Here is a 21,356-nt window from a genome sequence, read left to right as displayed (position 1 = left end):
CCTCTTGTAATTCAGCACATTGGAGGTGCCCCATTAGTTTTGTTGCTTTATTCACTTGCATCCTCGCACATCGTGTGATTGTGCTTGCAGAGCACATTGAACTACAACACATTCTCTCACTCTAAAATCTGTTACCATAAAGCAAAGCAAAATCCTTCCCTCCTTTACTGAATGGATGGCTGGGTGGATAGCTGTTCTTTGCACATGTTCATGTTGAGTAGGTGCTGTATAAAATCGCTTGTTCTTTTTTTAATGTGACTCACGACAGAATTATCCCAGCTTTCAGTAATCTCAAGGAAAAAAAAAAAAAACACTTGCCATCTGCAATTTACTGCTTTTAACCTGAAAAATAGGATCTAAAATGATACTCAGATACTTAAGAGGCTTCACGTGTTGTAGGCAGAAGCTGACAGATTGCACATGGTGGTAGGCTGGTGCCTCATAAGGAGGGAAGGCAGAGGCAAGTAGACAATGGTATGGAAAGCTTCTTGGGAAAAGGTCATGACAACTCTTCAACCAGAGATAATTATTTCCTATATTCTGTAACTAGCCTGTTTATACAAAGAGCTGGTGTACTCAGTAAAACACAGCAGTGAAGCTATGGAAAAGGAATCTGTAAATAATAATGCAAGGGAACTTCTCTTATGTCTATTGCTAAGGGGATTATCTTAGCATTCAATTTTAAGCCATGTAACCTAGAATGCTTACTCAATGTGTACTTCTTGTTCTTCCTCTTCATGTAATGCACAGACTTGAATTCCTATATTGGGAGAATAACTTACCTCTTCTAAATAATACCACAATTTGCCTTGAAGATAGGGGAGAAAGAGAGTGAAGTGGAGAAATTTTCAAAACTCTGTCTTCCAGGGAGCATATTCCTACTCACCTGTGACATCTAACGTAATAGATTTTCAAGAATTATTTGTAAGATAGATACTTGGAGAAGTTTATACTTACTTCTTAATCTCAGACTATAGAAACTTCTGCATTCTAGAATTTCAGAGAATGTGTCTCTGTCAACTGTATTCTGAAGGTAAGAGACATTTGACATTTGATTGCTTCAGTCCACATTTTCCAATGCAGATCACTAGGCAGAAACATCTTGACACGGCATATATTTGATACATAATGATTATTTGCATTGACTTTTAACAAAGTCCCATTTAGAAAGATTGAAAGAAAAGGCAAATGTGATTGGATGTATGCTAAAGCGTGTTCAGTATGTGTTTTGAAATATCTGTAAAAGTTCACAGGATGTGGCACGTATCATTCACTCACAGCTGAAAATCTCTCAGTTGAACAAAAACAAGTATTTGCTTTGTTCCATGATGCACTCCACGTGTGACTAAAACGGCATAGTGAAGCCTCTAGTTGTAGACGTTTGCTTTGGGAGACAGGGAGCTGTCCGTGGTCCTGAATGGGTCATGCTTTAATGAGGATAGACACAGGGTGCAAAGGAAAGTGACTGGGATCCCCTGACATGCACTGACTTTAGCAATAAAGGTTCTGGAATAATGAGATCCCATGGAATTTAGCAAAATACGAGTAGAAACAAGTGGTAAAGACAGCCTAGACTTTAGTTCAAAGTCTAAGAACATCTAAGTTGCAGGTTCAGGTATAAAATTAGAGCTTTGTGGTTTATCTCAAGGCAGTAACTTTCAAAGGGGGGTTTGGATAGTCTTTCCAACTGTAGCTACATTACCTGAGGCAATTAGTTTACCTATTTTTTAAGGCAAGCAAGTTGGGCCTGATTGTTCATGAATTGCCAAATCTAATGACGAAGCCAGATGCCCTGGTACAGAGGCTGTGCCTCCTCTACTCCCCATTTCCTCCCCTTTCCGTCACTATTTTCTCCACCCAGCCTATCCTCACTTCTCTTTGCTCCTCCTCTTTTTTCTTCTACTCTCTACTATCCTCCCATTCGTTTCTCCTCTCTTACATCCCTTCCATCCCCTTTCCTTCTCTTCCTTTTTTTTCTTCTCTCTCTCTCTCCCTCTTTCTGCATGTGTCTGAATTAACTCTTGAGTCAGCATTTAAATTTGGTAATTCAATGTTATGGTTCTTTATGGGCTTCACTTTGGGAGAACTACTTTTCAAACAGAGAACCTGATCGGTGGTGGACCTTAGGGTTACTTTGACATGGTTTACAAAACTAAACTCATCAGTAGTTCTAGAGACCGCCATTTGAGCAATTATAGTCTATGCCCACAGAGGCTTGGTAGGCTTACCACAATTCAACCTCTCTCTTCCATCGCTGGTTCTCTGCTCTGTGAAACAAGTACTGTACTCTTCTTCAAGCCCAGGTGAATAAGGCTTTTCTAGGAAATTCTTTGGGATTATAAGAAAATAATTCCTTCTATGAGAAAGGAAAAATTGGTGCCTTTTGGTCTTAAGTAGATTATTTACCATCTCTCTCAAGAGAGATGAACTATAATTCTTAACGAAACCATATTCTAATGAAGTCATTGGCCACAGTATCTTCTATCCCAAGGGAGATGCAAATCACTAAATTCCTGTCCTGGTGCACATATAAGACATCCAGTGATGGCCTGACAAGTTTTGAATTCCTTCTTGTCCTTGATATACTTTGCTTACCCCCATTTTAATTTATCTCTTCCTTATTCCTCCATATTATTTAATTTAGTAAGCAAATGTCCCCTGGTATAAGCTGTGTAAATATTATAACTGAATTACTGTCTGTTTACTTAACTCATTACAGAAAACTATGATAAGGTTTTTAATTACAAAATTAGCTCTGCCAAATCAATTTCTTTCATTTAATGAACTGCAGAAGTTGGTACAATGAGGATAAAAATCATGCCCTTTCCCATCTTATTTATTTTTTTCTAAAAATAATTGTTATAATAAAAAATAATGCCAACAGCAGCAATAATAATATTTTCTTCCTTTCTGTTTTTGTGTGATTCATTTAAACTGTTAATTTATGCTGAACTTGTTCAAGATTCCATAGAGTAATCCTCTTGAACCTACATTTTATTCTCAGCCTTTTCTTGAACATCTTACTCTTTCCTCCCTAGCTCTTCACTTACCAATTTCTCATCTTCTCCTTAATAACCTTATGAATAAGTTTTCTATGTAGTCCCTTGTATTGCTCTTTATACCTGTCACTTATCACTTCTTCTTCTTAGGATACTCCTCTCCACTATAATTTTTATGTCTAATCTAACTATATATCTTTGAATTATTTAGCATACATAAATATATCTGATAAAGCAAGATCAAGCACAAAGATGCTGTATCTTGCCTGCATCCGACAAACTGGGATTATCCTGAGCTCTCAAGCAAAACATGGTTAAATCCTGACAACAAAATGAAGTGACATTTATGCTTACATATATCCTTCCTTGTTTTCTCCATTTTCATTCTGAAAGTAAACATCTAGTCCATTTTGTTTATGTGTCTAATAATCATTTTAATTTCACTTTAATTTCTTTGGTAAAAGCTATGGACTATGGCCATGGCAGAATTATAATTTCCATGGAGAAACTTCTGAGATATGTTACCAAATATTTTTGAAATGCTACATTCAGAGTTAAACCTAGAGAGGATTAAGTTGAGAAAAGGAACTACCTTATGAAAATGTAGGAAATTCTTTCTATTCTTTCCCTTTTCTCATGCCTGTTTCCTAAAATTAGATTCTTTATACTATACAAATAATTAAACTTATTTCAAAATCTAAAGCTAAGAGAAATTAATGGGTCACTGCTCAGAAAAAAGTGTAGTAATTGTGAGTTTTCTAGGACTGTGACAACATTTGACGAACAGTGTCCTTACTGAAATTTTATGGTTTCTTTCTCTAGACAAGGCCACATGTATATGAAAGCAGACTTAAAATATTTTTACCTATAGTTGAAAATCAAATCATAAATGGGAAACTATGTAATACTTATACAACGCCACATAATTTGGGAGGTATAAAACTTATATAACGCCACGTAATTTGGGAGCTTTTTTCCCCACTAATATTGTAGTATTAACAAAAAATTCTCATAATGTGTTTGCAACTAAATTGGCATTAATTTCATGAATTCTTTCTTTGAATAGTCCTCATTTTTAGACAGTGGTTGGCGGTTGAGTTGCAAATGGTTATTGCCTAGTAAGAAATGGCCTATGAAGAATAATCTATTTCACTGGATCCCTTGGTTGGGAATGTAGCATATGCTTGCCCAGGTCCACTTCTGATGACCAGGTCTGTTGGTCCTTGCTACTGCCTGAAATAGCATAATAATTAATTCAAAAGTTGGCTGCTTTTCTCTAGAAGTCTTTAGGACATTGTAAAACAATTAATTCTGTAGAAGAATGAGAAGGAATCTTTGATTTATTTGGGGTCTAGAGGTGTCATAACTGTGAATCACAAAGTTGTGACACAGTGCACTCACCTCAGAAAATTTTCTTCATGAAATTAAAGTTTCTTTTTGTCTTAAAGAAAAGGTTCCACTCTCATGCGATTTTGTGTGTTCTCATCAAAGCAAGAATCCAACTTCCTGATCTGGTTACTGGGAATCTATGCAGACACACACAATCCAATCTCTGGGGCCTATTTTGCAAACAGTCTTTATGTCATGACTTAGAATACTGCATGAGAAATTTCTCCTTGAAGAGAGATGACTGCTTTTGACAGTTAGCTTTTCCCAGTGCAGTTATTAGACTGCACATGACTGATGTGTGTGCATGTACCAGGAGGGGGCTTCATTCCCTGAAACTATAATGTCAGGTTTCATATTGTCTGAGATCAGCATCTCTTCAGAAGCAGCCATGTACTACTTTCTCCCCAAACCACCTTCCCTTCTGACCATAACCGGTTATATAATTCTGCATCTTCTATTACCCTGACTGCTGATCCGTGCCTGATGGCTATGCCAGGTCTCACAACACCACGCGCTTTTGATTGCTGCACTCTAAGCTGCTTAATAAGACAATTAAAAATGATTTACAAATGGCCATCACAATGCAACTGGGGATCAGGAAGAGAATGTTCTATTTGCTCCAATATTAAAAACGCATGTCCTCCTACAGTTCCTTCTGCAGCTGCCTTTGATTCCAGTACTGGTTTACTTCCTTTTTAGAATTTATTTATTTTTTTTCTAGTATCATTTTAAAATAGTTCCTCCTAAATAATGCATAGCTGGAAAGAATTCAAGGGATGTGTTACAAATGCTAGGTTGGTCTGAAATCTTCTTCCCTTTAGTGGGGTGAACACTGCGTAGAATTCTGGAGTAGTTAAGAAGTAGTACAAACGGTCTTTCATCATGTGGGCTCCTCAGTTTGAGGGTCAAACCTAATTTAATCACTGACACATCCATCTTGATCATTTCCTCTTTCCTCCTATTGTTGCATTGATTAAAATGGGCAAATCTCCCAAAGATTCTATTGTGAGTCACATAAACGTTCGTCTATAAAAAGTGGAAATTTATCAGAAATGATGACCTTGATATTTTGAATGTAATAACTGAGAAATTCAAGTAGAATCGTATCTAGTATGTGTTGACAATGCTTATGTTTTGTTTAATTTTGTTTAGTTTTTTTTTCTTGTCCGGAGGAATGAAAATTGATATTGGCCCAAATATTAAGAAGATTCTCTATTTTTAGTGCTGAGTCCCAAGGAGTAGTAAGATGGGCATTGGCGGGGTTACCATAACTTTTCTTAGGAAGGATGTGTGGAATAGATTTTTTAAAAAGAACCATCTTTGAAGCCAGATATCCCTATATTTTATTCTTGCCTCTGTTACTTAGTAAAGTGTGGGACTTTGAGCAAGATGCCACATCTATCTGAGACTCCATTTTCTCATCTGTAAAGAGAATACACTAATCTTCACATCCAGGTTTTCTATGAGAATTGCAAAAGGTTATTGTGTAAATAAAGTACCTGGCACACAGTAGGTGCTCAGAAAATACTGATTTCTTTTAATCCTCTCATTCAGGAGTACAGATGATAAAACATTTATCGCTGTTAGTGGTGTTGTCCCTGGTATATCCTGCCAAATGCAGTGAGATACTAAGCACTTTGATGCTGAAATTACTTTTTCAGCACTAGATTATAACATTTTTATGATAATTTGAAAATTAACCCATCCTATGTGTATCAATAGCCCAGTTTTGTGCTATTTTCAAATAATACGAATGCTACAGTGATGGTGGCCACATGATATGCTATGAGGGAATTTTATTTGCATCAGACTTCCCACAATATCCTTTTTATCGAACCATCCCTGAAATAAAACGAATAAACCTGTCATTGGAAACCAGTGACCACTGACCCACTTATGTGATATGGGTGGTTTCTTTTCTGATTGCCAGTTACTGTGATTAGGGGTAAGGAGGAGATAACTGGTGTGACTCCTTCAGTGCTCCCCTTGCACTCTGTGTGTCTTCCCTCCCTAGCTGTCTGAAGTTCTGTTCACTTTGAAGAGCCTCCCATATTTAACAGTTTATGATGGATGACCAGCCCACCTTGGGGCACTGTTCAAATTTCAGATACTCAGGAAGGACAATCCTCAGTAAGTGCTTCTGATCAAAACATTCTTTCTTACCTGTTCTGCTTTTTTAAAATTGCTTTTACTTTTCTTCCTTTTTTTTTTTTTTCTCCTATCAGGCTTTTTTTAAATTGTTTTTTTTTTTTTTTTTTTCTTCAATGATGTGTAATTGTAGATTAGCATTTCATCTGCTACTTTATTTTTTATGCCTCAACATTCGGTCTTCTCACCTCTGGTTCACTTCTTATGGGATTTTCTTCACCTAAAGGTACAACTTATTCTTACTAGTCAGTCCCAGCTCTCTGGAGCTGCCCCAAACTCCCTCTTGCCCCTACCTGCTTCAGCCAGCATTATCTGCAGATATATCAGGTACCGTCTGGGTCCTACCTTTCTCATATAGATCCACCCCAAATCTGCCTTTTCTTTTCTTTCTTTTTTTTCTTTTCTTTTTTTTTTTTTTTTTGCCTTCAGGACTTATTCTCAGAAAAAAGAGATGGAGAAACCAGCCCATAACTTATCTATCCGAGCTGAAACAGAATCAATGACAATAGTGGCATAAGTACCCAATGATTTTGAGCTAGGTCTTGTGTGTCTCTGACTATAAAGTCACCTCCTTATCTCACCAGTGTGCTGAGCCTTACCCAATTCTCAGCATACTGCACCCATGTGCTGAGTCACTCTACATCAACCCCACATTGGGGAAGAGAGCAAATCTATTGGCAGGGGATAATACAAGATGGAGTTAGCACAAAGGCTCTTCTAGTACTACAAAATGGCTTTCTTGCCATCTACTTGACCCAGCAAAACTGCTGTGTGAGAATATTTACCTTAAAGTTAGTCGTTAGAGGGAGATAGTTGATATTCACATATTAGATCTCAGTACACAAAATGAATAGTATAGGGGAATACTTTTTTACTCCATACTAAACTTAATAATTTATCATCTTCTATGAAAGTGTCTTACATTCTACTTCTGTATTTTAATAACATGTTAAAATTATGATAAACACATAATGTTTCTAAATTTTTTAGGTGCTTATCTTTTTCTAACATGACAAAGCTAAGTTTCTCTTCCTGATTATTCTTTATAATATTCTCCCCCACAAGGCCAATGTTATCTCCTGTTTCTTCCCTCCACTCTACCTAGGCTGATTTCCTCACTGTTGACTGTCCTATCATGCGTGTTCATCTTTGCATTCTTCTTGAAGCCTGAAATGACTTTCACTATATCCTCTACCTTTGCAAATACAGCATTTCCCTCAAAAGTCAATTCCAAGTCTTTCCCGGACACAAAAATCACCACTTATGTTTCTCTATATGAAATTTCTCATGAAATATAATACCTAAATTTATAATGTGTGGTATTGTTTCCTATTCTACTAAGTGTATTACTTTGCCTCCTTTGTTAGAGTACAAATTCCTTCAAGTTAAGGGAACATGAAGACTATAGGCACTTCTCTGGTTCATGCAATGTTCTCACAATATTGAACATAGCACATGAATGAATATGTGATTATCAGTTGGTTAGTGGCTGGCTTGCTTTGGATAGTCATTCATTCATTCCTTAATAATGGTTTTCTAGATTATGGGTTACAGATGCTCCCTTTCATCCTCAGTCACCCTTGAAAATATGTTGAATTATATCTTATACTTTGCCTTAGATTAGTGTTTGTTATTATGAAAGAATTGATTAGAGTGCCAACAACAACAACAACGATAGAGTTCTTTGCTGTGGCAATAGAGATAATCTGTTAGGATCAATTATCAATTTATCTAATATTTATTGAGCACCTACTATTTGCTGGAGCTGCGTTTACTGTAATATAATGAGGGAAGATGTATCCTTGAATCTTAAACTCAAAGGCAATGATGAGAGAGGAAGAAAAGTACTCTCAAAGCCCATGTGACAGGGAGGTGGATGAAAGCAATTAATATGGTGAAGGGTAAACATTTAATCAGAGGGACACCTCAGAGAAAGTACTTGGAATTGCTTTGGGCTTGTTAGTTTAACCTGACTGGATTGATATCTATGCTGGCGTGTAACATAAAGTGACAGTAGGCATCTAGGCCTAGCAAAAGTTGCTTTTAAATGAACTGGAACTGAGAATGAAGCCTTAGTTGAACTTCTGCTTCAGTCCTACATGTCTCTTGTCTTGGTCTCCTTTATTTACACAAAAAATAAAAAATAAAAAAAATAGGTGTTAGCTACAGAAGACATAAAGTAAGGTCTGAGCTCTCTTGGTCCATGGGACTTATGAATTATTTTTGCTCTTATTAATGAATTGCACTGCACTTTAACTCAGGTTGAAGTAGTGTCTATCTCAATAGAAAAGTGACCTCTATTTGGAATCAACCCAGCTGATACAGGTAAGCATGGGGCTTTTTTTCTCCCCAAGAATCACTGTAGTAGCTTTAGGTCGTTCTCTACCTTGCTTATCTTTCCTATGCTAATTCCTCTCCAGCTCATCTCTCTGCCTCTCCTCAGGCACTGAAAGTCACTGACTCTTCCCCTGTGCCGCTTGGAATCCATCCTCTATTGTACACACATCCCCTACACATTGTACACACATTTCCCCTGTAATTTCCACCTTAATTCAATTTGGCTTCTCCTATTCATTCCACTCCCCTTGAAGCTCTTGCATGTTATGATACCAAGTGAACTCTGCTTCCCATCGCCTCTTCCATGCCTGGGATAGCCATTGTCAACAAAGCACACCTCCCCACCGTTGATATTTGTGCTGACTAAACTACATTTTGGAGGATAAATGCCTGTTCTCCACAGTGGCATCAGAATTTTGACTCATGAACTTTGACATTCTTTTCCCCATGACACTACTCAGACATGTCAGCATTCATGTGAGTGGCTCTTCTAAAGTCAAGGTTCCATGACACACATTTACCTGTGCAACAAACCTGCACATCCTGCACATGTACCCCTGGACTTAAAGGTTGAAGAATGAATGAATAAATAAACAAATAAATAAAAATAAAGTCAAGGTTCCTCTGCCTCCCCCATCCCAAGGTCGTCCCTTTAGACATTTCCTGTTCCTCATTTCATCACTTCTCATCACTTTTGTCTGTCCTCACTTTCTGCCTTTCACAGCCTGGATCCAATTCACTGAGACTATAGGCTGTCAGGATGCTACATGCTCCCAGCCCTTTAACTATTTTCACTCTGCTATGGCCACAACTGGAATACACCTTTTCCTCAATTACAAAAGTCACACAAGATTCTACCTGCAGCCTCAGTACACTTCAACAATTCTCTTATTAGTCCTTTTGTAAACTTACTACCTAAGATTTTGCAGTCGCTTTGATGTCTATTTATATCTTGCCAATCTGTATCACTTGCAGGTGCCTATTTTACTCAAATGACAACAAATTCCAATCTGATATTTTTTCACCTTTTCTTCCTCTGCCTCAGAGTCGATAATACTAATCCTTTGTCACTTTCATCTCACCTAGGTCCAGGCATGAGCATGGCCCTGCTTCATTTCAACTTAGCCTATCATTATAGCCTTCAGGCCTCTTCTCATTTCCTGGAATTGAGTTCTGTAGATTTTATCCTGTATGCTCATAATCCACTCAATAGTGTTCCCATTGTTTTCAAATATAACTCAAAGTGGTAAAGATAGAAAATATATATTTTGCCGGGTGCGGTGGCTCAAGCCTGTAATCCCAGCACTTTGGGAGGCCGAGACGGGCGGATCACAAGGTCAGGAGATCGAGACCATCCTGGCTAACATGGTGAAACCCCGTCTCTACTAAAAATACAAAAAACTAGCCGGGCGAGGTGGCGGGCGCCTGTAGTCCCAGCTACTCCGGAGGCTGAGGCAGGAGAATGGCGTGAACCCGGGAGGCGGAGCTTGCAGTGAGCTGAGACCCGGCCACTGCACTCCAGCCTGGGCGACAGAGCGAGACTCCGTCTCAAAAAAAAAAAAAAAAAAAAAAAAAAAAAGAAAATATATATTTTTAGGGCTTCTTCTAACAATTATATGTTCCATGGAAGGCTGAAGTCCTCCAAGGAATTCTGAGGCCCAGATAAGGAAGAAGAGATAGGGAAGACAGGCCAGTGGGAAGTAGGGCACACCAAACCATTGCAAAAATATAGTAATTCCAGGCCAATCCACAGGTGAGAATGAGACTAAAGACTACATTGTTCTTCTGTTAGAATTGGCTTAACAAGTCAAGACCAATTACATATATATATATATATATATATATATATATATATATATATATATGGCATCAATGACCTAAGCTAGGGTAGGCATAAGCTGGCATGTCTTATCTCTTATGCAAAATTGCAAGTTCTCTGAGAATAGAATATTCCTCACTTAGCATATTACTTCCATTACATATTTTAAAAGATAATTTTGATTGCACTGGTTATGTTAAATTTACTCCATGCTCAATGTTAATTGATGAACATGTATCTATTGAGCACTATTATGGAGAAGTTATTTGGTGAGGATACACAGGAACTCCAAGGAAGGGTAAGACCTTTATTCTGCATTCTAGGAGTCTGTAACATAGCTGAGGAGAAGCAACACCCAGTAAAAATGTGTTAATGAGACTTAGACAAATTATTTAACTTTCTTGAAAAGTAGTTTTTAATATGAAAAATGGGAGATTAAAGTTGGTCTTTGGGGTTCCTTAAAGTTCTAGAACTCCAAGCAAACTAGATATACATGTGTCCATACTTATGTCAAATGGGTGCTATCCACAGTAGGTGCTACAGGTATGCAGAAAAGAAAGAGGTATCTGGAAACTGGGGTAGATATATATTCATAGAGGTGTTGGAATTTGAGCTGAGCCTTAAAGATAGTCTTGGAAGGAAACATTATCCTCCATCACTGAATAACATGGGCAAAAGTATGGGGAAAACACACCATCTAAATATTTTTTTGTTGGGGCAGGCTTCAGCCAAAAGAGCGTTTGGAATTGTCTCGACATTTCCCTGCTCTAGATTTCTCCTGTCTTGCACATTTGTTTCTACATTTTCAGAATCTAGCTATTTTAGTGTACCAAATCTCTTAAAAGGACCTGTATTCATTGTGATACAAGCCCTACAGGAACTTGAGATAATCAGAATTTCAACAGAAAATTACAGTTTCTTGGTGCCTGAACTGATCCAACTCATGGGTTTAGGATACTAATCAGTGGCTCCCTGGAACAAGTATCTGATCCTGTCACCAATCAAAGACAAGACTGTCATGTTTCAAAATACAACTTTTCGAGGGGAAAAATATTTCTCCTTTAAAGTACGTTTCCAAGGAGGTAGAAAATGCAAATAACCTTTTTAGGAGCCCTTTAAATACATAGACTCCTCACTTAGGGCCCAATTACTAGGAACAACCAATCCACTCTGCAAGGTTTTACTCTGCCCTTGAAATTACACTTCAAAAAAACATGCACTGACTCCCCCCAGCATAGAAGCAGGATCCATGTTTTCATTCTGACCTTAATTAAATATTTACACAAGCTCACTATTTGGCTGTCCAATGAAGAAGGCCAAGTAGAAGGAAGGAAGTGAAGAGCATTTGCTCTTCTTCTCTCTTCCTTGAGGGTTATGTACCCAAAACTCTTGTCTTAACTTGAAATAGGAAGGATTAGATTTTGTCATAAAGTCATAAGGGATGTGTTTTAGGAGTACGTGTATACAGTAGTTGAAACGAGTGCCCAGAAATCTTAGTTTCTTCCCCGCCTCTCGTGGAGTTTCATTGTATTACCTTGCACTTAACAAAGCCAAATCATTGAAAGACACAATTCCTCCATGAACAACAGTCAATTCTGTAACTGATCCTTACCCAGCTATTTCAATACCATGCATAATGACACTATTCTTTGGAATTCAGGGGAAAAAATTCCAAATGACAATTTGTCTTAAATGTAGGCAGTGCTTTAAAATATATGCCTGATTATAAGAGTGGATATGGTATTTAAGTGTGTCAGAACTTTCTTGCTCTTCTACCTTCCTCCTTTTGAGTTATTGTTGAAAATATATGGAAAAAAAATGGCAAAAGAAATAGGCCTTGCATTTGAATTTTAAGTTCCTGTTTTTTGAGAGAAAGACATTTTTTTGTTTATTTTATTTAGTTTTTTTATTCTTTCCCCATTAGTAAAATAATTCCAACTAAGGTAAAGTTTAGTAAAGTTTAATGGCCTCTACTGTGTGCAACTCTGACTTTCAACAGTAAAAGGAAGGTAAATGTAATATGCCAGTACACCTAAAACCAGGATTAACATTTCACTTTATCTTGCAACAGTACTAAAATTAAAAGCAAAACAAAACACATTTTAGATATGATACAGTGAGCACAAGGAAAAACCTCTTTTATTGATGGGAACATATTTTAAAATATCTTCTCACCTTTAGTCTTTGGATTAGTCTCAATCCCTCTGCATAGGGAGCAAACAATAAATGAAGAAATATTCGAGGGAAATTGCTATACAGAAACAATAACTTGCTAGGAAAAAAAGCAATTAACTGTGAAGCATGTATCCCTGAATTTTAATCATGGTCATAATACTTACTAGACCCCCAAATTTGTGCTTCCATTGCCTTACTTGTAGAATGGAGGCAAAAAAAAAAAATTGCCCTTGAGGTGTCAGTGAAAGGAGATGAATGTATCCCTCATGTTTATTCTGATCAGTTTATTTTTTATATTTTGCCTTATGGCATTTACCTTTAACAATTTTGAATATCTCTGAAAGAAAGGAAGAAAGGATGGAAGGTATGAAGGAAGGTGGAAAGGAAGGAAGGAAAGGTCTTTGTTTTCCTTACCTGGCATAGCTAAATATTGGTAAATCACAATAGATAACAATTCTAAAATACCTCAGAGTACATTTAACAGGAATTTATATTTTTTAAACTGTAAAAAGGAATAAATACTATCTAAATCAAATACTATGGTTTTGGGTGGTAACAATTTAATATCAAAATAATTCCCCACTACATTTCTAAGTAAAATCTCCCTCTGGTGGCTTTTTCTTAATTTCCCAGAGTGTACTCAAAATTCCTATGGAAGAATAAATATCTGAGGATAGCCAAGGAAAATACAAGGAAGAAGATTTTGAGGAAGAACTATGCTTTATAATTCTAGTATAAAACCATTGTAATAAAAAATAATGTATGAACCTGGCATGAAAAGTGGGCAAATAGAGTAAAGGATAAGAATTGTAGCTCAGAAAATTTCCCCAGCATACACAGGAATTTAATCACTTCCAAAGCTGTTATCACAATTTAGTGGAGAGATGGAAAGTGTTTTTTTTTGGCAAATGGTAGAAAGATAACCAACCATCCATATAGAAGAAAATAATGTTGGTGACTATCTCACATCATAAACAGAAATAAATTCCAAGTGAATTGGAGACTTAAAGGTTAAAAAATTATGAAACATATTGGAAGAAAATTTGGACTAGAGGTAAAATCTATTGATTGGTCGAAACATTGCTAATCAAAACAAGACTCCTATATGCTATCATCTTAAGAGAAAAAAGGTCAACATATAAAAATTTTAAGAAAAATTTAGGCCAGGCATGGTGGCTCAATCCTGTAATCCTAGCACTTTGGGAGGCCAACGTGGGAGGATCAATTGAGCCCAGGAGTTGGAGACCAGCCTGGGCAACATGGTGAGACCCTATCTTTACATGCCTGCACACACACAAATTAGCCGGGCGTGGTAGTGTGTGCCTGTAGTCTCAGCTACTCAGGAGGCTGAGGTGAGAGGGCTGCTTGAGCCAGGAGGTAAAGGCTACAGTGGGCTGTGTTCATGCCCCTGCACTCTAGCCTAGGTGACAGACAAGACCCTGTCTCAAAAAAAGAAAGAAAAAAAGAAAAATTTACTGTAAAAGATATCATTGCCAAATTCAATATGTAAATTATATATTTGGAAAATGTTGTAATAAAATGTGTCCATGAGAATTATAAGCAGTTATAACCAAAAACCCAAGTAACTGTGGCTTGGACAAATTAGGTGTCTTAATTTTTGACATATAATAAGAAGTTGGAAGGTAGGCAATCCAGATCTTGTACAGTGACTCCATGTGGTAATCACAAACTGAGCTCATTCTACCTGTCTACTTAGCTGTTCTGACTATATAGGCTTTCATCCTCATATTTGTCACTTCATGTTCACTGAATGGCTTCTCCACCTTCAGGCAGGAAAAAAAAAAAAAAAAGGAAAGAAAACAGGTAGGTGAAAGCAAAAAATGTATATGTGGGCTAAGTATGTATTTTATAATTTACTAGAAGTCTCTTCTAGTAAATTATGGTTATATATCCTTATCCATAAATGTGTCCATCCCAGGTGCAAGGACAACTGGTTAATATGATTTGTTTGTGGTTGTTTTTGTTTTTTTAGTCTGGGCATATTTGCAACTTTAGCATTAGAGTTCTTTTACTATGGGGAGAAGGGCAGTATTAATTCCAGAAAGGTGGCTAGCAGTGCCTGCCACACAAATGAAAGTAGCATTAATGTCTAGACTCCACCTAGAATTTTTGCAAATTGATAATTGAGGAGAACAATCCAATAGAAAAATTGGTGATAAATATGAATAAACAATTCACAGAAGAAAAAATTCAGATTATCCTTAAACCAATGGAAAAATGCCCAACCTCCTTCATGGTCAGACAATTTCAAATTTAAGTAACAATGAGATGTTTTGTATTCATACGATTGGCATAAATTTAAAAGTGTGGTGACTCCTATTGCTGTTTGAGATGTAGAAAATTTTTAAATTGTTACAGCTTTTTTTTTTAAAAAAAGATTAACTTTTGAATGGCAGTTTCTATTGAAAGTAATATATATATATATGCTTTGATCAGAAATCCTAATTATGAGACTCTCCTAGAAATTAAAATACCAGTATCTAGCTATACATACCCAATATTGTATCATATTTTGCAGTGGTTTAAAAAAATGTGGAAAGATTAAGTAAATGTTCATGAATAGAAAAATGGAATTGTTAAGTAAATTATAGTAAATCTCTATCAGGGACTATTATGCAGTCACTTTGCAGAATGGACTTGATCTGTCTTCATCTAAGGCAGATGACTTAGACATATTTCCACAATGTATTGTTAAGTGAGGAAATGAGATAGTAATGGAGAAAGATAAGAATGATGCAGGTTATTAATCTGCATTGCCAAGGGTTGGAAAGAGGAAGGGAAGAAATAGGGAAATATGGAATGGGGAAAGCAAAAGAAATCAAATTTTAGATATGTACATAAGTAAAATAACTTAGAATTCAGATTTCTTTTTTAAAAGACCTGAAATAAGGAAGAGAAATCATAGCATAAACTAAGTTTAACAAGATCAGTGTGGGATAAAGAACAGAAGATTGAGAATTTTTTTGGAGTTGTTCCTGATTAGATGTTAGAAGATTTTGGTTATCACTGATCCTTTTCAGAGAAAAATTTATAAACTTACAAGGATCCATTGCATGTGCTTTATATTTGTTTTATATCAATATGACTAGTAAACTTTATAGAGATATTTTTAATAAATGAATAGAACATCTTATTTTTTAAGCAGGTGAATGTGCATTTTCTCACTTCATCAAATAAATTATATCCACAAGCTGAATAATGAGAAGGGTACATCATAGTGTATCACACTGCTGAATTACATGTTCACTGTTTTCGTCCTTGAAAACCGTGGGCTGCTTCAGAGTGGGAAACAGTCTTCACTGCTTATAACTGAGTTCCAGAATTTTCCCAGCCATCTGATACCCAAGCCCAGAGCTTCAGCTTCTGGGTTCTGTTGCTGGCAGTGAGGAAGTGGGATAGCACATTGTTTAAATCACAGCACTTCTCTGTTTCCTGGCTAAGTTACAAAACAGTGTTGTAGTCGTGAAACTGAATATCATCAGCACACATTTGTGGCATGCACAAAGCATGCACAACTCTGTAGTAGCGCTTTAGGCAAGCTTATGATTGCATTTAAAAGAGGTATTGTTGCTTCCTTTAGGAAGTTTATGAACTAAAGGAAGAGAAAAACAAAACCAAACCAACACAAAGCAATGCATTGGACTTTCATCACAGCAATTACAATGTCTGATTCTGAGCTTAGCTCAGGGCTTTGTGCCTTTTAATACTCAGTAATGTCCATTGAATATGTGAACAAACCAACCACATTAACAGGAACTGTACTGTTACAGCAATTCTTAACCGGTAGTTTTGCCTTCTGCATCACTCCACTAGAATCTATCTCCATCCAGTTGAATGCAAATCTGATAATATGACCCTCTTATTTTTTCCCTATGGTTTCCAGATAGCTTTAGGAATCAGAAAGAGGCACTGATTCTAAACCTGAAAGTGTGCTTTGTGGAGCCGCATGATGTTTTAAATAATTGAATTAGAATGCCTTTTAATGAGCTGCACACTCTCTAGTTTTTGCACAGAAAACCTCTAGCCTATGGTGTTGAATAGGTGATCCCCCAGCTACAGGCTAAAATTCCAACTCCTCTGTGATGTACAGATTCTTCCCACTTTATCCCTTGCTTATTATTTCAGTCTTGAGTCCCACCATTTTGCTGTATGCAACTAGCACTCTAGCCATGCTGGATTGTTTGCTGTTTCCTGAGTATGCTGTGCTCATTCAGTCCTCTGCAAATGTACCTATGCTACTTCTTTCTCCTGAATTGCTTATTCTGTCTCATTAACCTAGTGTACTCCCTCCTATCCATTCATGTTCAATTAAAATATTACTACCCTCATAATATCATTTTTAACTGACCTAGAAAAACAAGCTAGATATTCACATCTTCAATATTCCATCTAGTTATCAATTGTTGCACTTTTTATATTTATACTTATCTGAGTCTTCACCCATCAGAAAGATGGAGTTCTCTCTTTGTACACCTTGCACCTATCACTGGCTTCATCACAGGATCCCTATCATGGTCTTTTTGATGAAGCATTTTTAGATGGAGAGATGGATGCATGGACTAGGTGATAAATGAATGATGAACCATTAAGTGAAATAAGGCGTGGTATAGACTTGGAAAAGAAAAGTTACTGTTGAAATAGCTCTAGAGAAAAATATTTTTTAAGAGTTGTATAGGATAAGATGAAGGTGAGGATGACTTATCTATAATTTTATCTTCAGAAATTGTTGAGTTAACATTTGTAAACAGGGTAGATATTTTGGAGAGAAGGTGCTACATAACTACAGCACAATTATTTATTATCCTCTAAAACTGTCCCTTTCTTTGGCATGTTTAAAACCTAAAGTCTGGTTGGCATTATAAATATGCATGAGCTGTTGGGGGAAGAGAGCATAAAGTGTGAATCACACTTCAAACAGACCCACCCGCTCACTCCTGACTTCAAGTTTTTCAGAAGTGTGAAATGAAAATGCTTTAAATTTAGAAAATGTGCCATCAGAACTTTTATCAGCCCTCGGAGAAAATAAATAATCTCTAAATTTGGGGAATGCTGGGGATATTTATTTAGTTAGTTTCACAGCTAAGATGCTTTGATAAGTTTTTGTGTCATAAAATGCACAAATTAATGTTAATGAATGTGGAAAAAATAACTTCTAAAACAGCCTGAGTACCCAAGGCTGCAATCTAAGGTTTCTGAGGGATTATTTAAACCTAATCTATGAAGAAATTGTCTCAATGGTGAAAAGAAACTCTTACAGGTGTCTTTCTCTCTGATACCTTTGCATTTGAAGGGTGATCTTGTAGCATTTGAGGAGTGGGTGAATTTCTGGAAAGAGACACTTGGATCTTAAATTGCTAAATGTTAACGAAAATGAGAGAAAATACTATAGTTAGCTGTTTGCTTTCAATTTTGTGGAAAATGATTTTTTAATCAATGTTACTCTTGATTTCTTAAGCATAACAATATTAAAATGAGTGTGAATATAAAAGATCATGATAAAAAGTAAAATAAAGGATGGTGACCTGAGATCTTTATTTTTTATTACTAGTTTGTTTAAAGAATAGTCCATCATTTCCAGTAACTTTATGACCAAAAAAATGACTGTGTGGTTGTTCTCATCAAGGCCAGTAATAGAGAACAGGGAGAAAGAGAGAAGTGCTCTATTGATATCCTCAACCTGTATGTAGTACATCGGCATCAGCAGGTGGGCCGGAGGCAGCCCGGATTGCTGAGCTCCACCCAGGTTTCCTGATACAGTATGTCTGGGGTTGGACAGCCCGAGTTGCATTTCTCATACCCTCCCAGGTGATGATGATGCACACTTTGAGAAACACTGCTCTGTTCCAATACTTACATGCAATTTTTAAAAAAATTATGTAATGACCATCTGTGGTTAAATGCTGAGCTCATTTTATAAACCTTAAGCGTCTTGGCAAGTGTCTCTGTCTTTCTTTGTCTGATAATTTAAAATACCATTTTATTAGCTTACTATTGTGGAAGTTGAAACTCTATTATATTCACTTGGTTATTGTTAACCACCTCACATTTTCTATGGTACTGTGGAACAGAAATTGTTTTAAAGGAATGAAAAAACAACATTTACTTTCATCAAATTGTTGTCTAGCCTCTTGATTGAGTTATAGCTATTGTTACTAATTTATTGCTATTTTTTGCAACATGCCCATGATTTTTTTCTGTTTCAGACTGAAAGTAAATCTGAATAGATAAAACCTAATTTGAGTACATGCTGTTAGGTTCTGTTTTTGGGGGGATAGATTAAAAATACAAGAGAAAGCACAAGACAACATGATCTCTCACATGTATGCGTATGTTCAACTGCATATCTTTTGTTGATAATCTCCAAAACATGCATATTTTGATTTCAGTACCATACCAGATACTGGAAACCAAGTGATAAAATGACTTTACTCTGGGATATGAATGTCATTGAGTCAGCAGCTTTCTACCAAATCATTAATCTCTGCCCAGGTCCAAATTGCTTCAGTGATTTCCTACCACTCAGCATTTTCCTTGGTGAAGGACCCTTCCAGTACAAGTCTTCTAGCTTTCCTTTCTACTACAGGGAAGGCTTTCTCTTAGCAGCTATTTCTAAAATGAGGCTGATGATGAGACTGATAGATGAAGAAACTTATCTCTGAGGTTTGTCTTCTTCTTGTACCTGCTGATAGCACTCACTTCTCAACTCCTCTTTACACCTAGAAGATGTACTTCTCTATTATTTTATTTTATTTTATTTTATTTATTTATTTTTTTTTTGAGGCGGAGTCTCGCTCTGTCGCCCAGGCTGGAGTGCAGTGGCGCCATCTCGGCTCACTGCAAGCTCCGCCTCCCGGGTTCCCGCCATTCTCCTGCCTCAGCCTCCCGAGTAGCTGGGACTACAGGCGCCGCCACCACGCCCGGCTAATTTTTTTTTTTTGTATTTTTAGTGGAGACGGGGTTTCATTGTGTTAGCCAGGATGGTCTCGATCTCCTGACCTCGTGATCCGCCCGCCTCGGCCTCCCAAAGTGCTGGGATTACAGGCTTGAGCCACCGTGCCCGGCCTATTATTTTAATAATTCCGATGCTGCTCATTCTTTACTTATTTTCAGAGATGTTTATGAGATTTCAAGCTCCTTAACTAGACATATACAAAGAGCAAGAAAACAACAAAAAAATTCTCCCTGGTCTTTCCTGGAACTAACAATAGAATACTTGACCAAGAACCAAGATTACAGACTATCTCAGTGTTGGTGGAACCATTTCACTGCTCGAAGTTTTCTTTTAAAACACACAGTTTGCACTGTATTGTTAATCTACTTGGAGAGATATTATTATTTTTAAAAAATAAATATCTGTGAGACTCCGTCTCAAAAAAAAAAAATAAATAAAATAAATAAATAAATAAATATCTGCTGAGATGAGTATCAGGCAATGGCTCTCAAAGTGTAGTCCCAGGACCAGCGGCATTAGCAAATTCCCAGTTCCCACCCCGAACCTGCTGAGTGTGAAGTTCTAGGGGAGGAATCCGGCAATTTGTGTTTCAGCAAGCCCTCCCAGATGATTCTGATTTACGCTGAAGTCTGATAACCACTTGCTTGAGAATTTGGAAAGTCTTAGAAATAAGGGCAGGACTGGGTGGAGAAAATGGGGAGGTCTGATTATCTTTATGCTTGCTACTCATGTAATCTCCACATAAATTGGTGTCTGCAGGAGACACTTTTATTTGTTTGTAACAAATAACTGGGAGCTTGCCAGTGGTGAAGAAGATACCCAGAGAACATTGTGAATATATACTTGGTTTTTCCAACCTGGACAGACCGAGAGCCTTTATTTCAAGATCCTGCATGGGTAATTCCTCTCAGGTGGAGGGCTGTTGGTTTTTCCAAGCACCCAGCCACAACTGCCACTGCATTCTATTCTCTTTAATGCTCAATCAGTGCCCCTGACCATTTGATGATCATTCCACCCTAATGTTGTGAGGTATTTAGTCCAAATAGTACAATCCACTTTTGCTTTCTTTCTCTTCTAGTAAAATTTATAGGTTGCTGTAATAGCCTGTGTCTGCCCCAGACCACAATTATAAAAATAATAATAAATTACCTCGCTTTCTCTGGGTTTTCTTTCAGGCTCAACATGTGGTTTGTGGCTTACAGGGTATTGATTGTACATTATCAGTTTAGCTCACACACTGACAATTACATGTAGCGCCAAGGTAGCCGTGACAATGTAGTCCAGTTGCCATAGCAATGAAAGAAGGCCTATTGCTGCTACCTACAGCCTGCTTTGTAGTGATAAATGTGCTGCTCATTTCATTTTAATTGAAATTTGAAATCATAGTCTCTAGCAAGGAATAAATGGACTCACTCCCCATTTTTCCCCCTTGGCCACACAAAAACAAGTAGTAATAGGAAATATTTGAGCATTTTTAAAAAGTAAATATCAGGTTTTTGAGAGTATGTTTTCCAGT

At 37.0% G+C, this 21,356-nt stretch overlaps 1 protein-coding gene and 1 long non-coding RNA gene across 16 annotated transcripts in view; both read left to right on the top strand.

The window, feature by feature from the left end:
* Positions 1–21,356, top strand: part of LOC105495829 (neurexin 3) — a 1,710,602-nt gene that overhangs the window by 1,014,257 nt on the left and 674,989 nt on the right. The gene's annotated exons all lie outside the window — the stretch shown is intronic.
* The window catches only part of LOC105495825 (uncharacterized), a 124,768-nt gene that overhangs the window by 46,427 nt on the left and 56,985 nt on the right, over positions 1–21,356 (top strand). Inside the window, exon 1 of the long non-coding RNA XR_011625250.1 lies at positions 1–21,356. This exon is cut by the window's left edge and continues 46,427 nt beyond it; it is cut by the window's right edge and continues 18,362 nt beyond it. This is a non-coding gene — a long non-coding RNA (uncharacterized lncRNA).

The sequence above is a fragment of the Macaca nemestrina genome, chromosome 7 (genome assembly GCF_043159975.1).
Source record: "Macaca nemestrina isolate mMacNem1 chromosome 7, mMacNem.hap1, whole genome shotgun sequence".
Classification (NCBI taxonomy): domain Eukaryota; kingdom Metazoa; phylum Chordata; class Mammalia; order Primates; family Cercopithecidae; genus Macaca; species Macaca nemestrina.
This window is presented reverse-complemented; position numbering and strand designations above follow the sequence as displayed.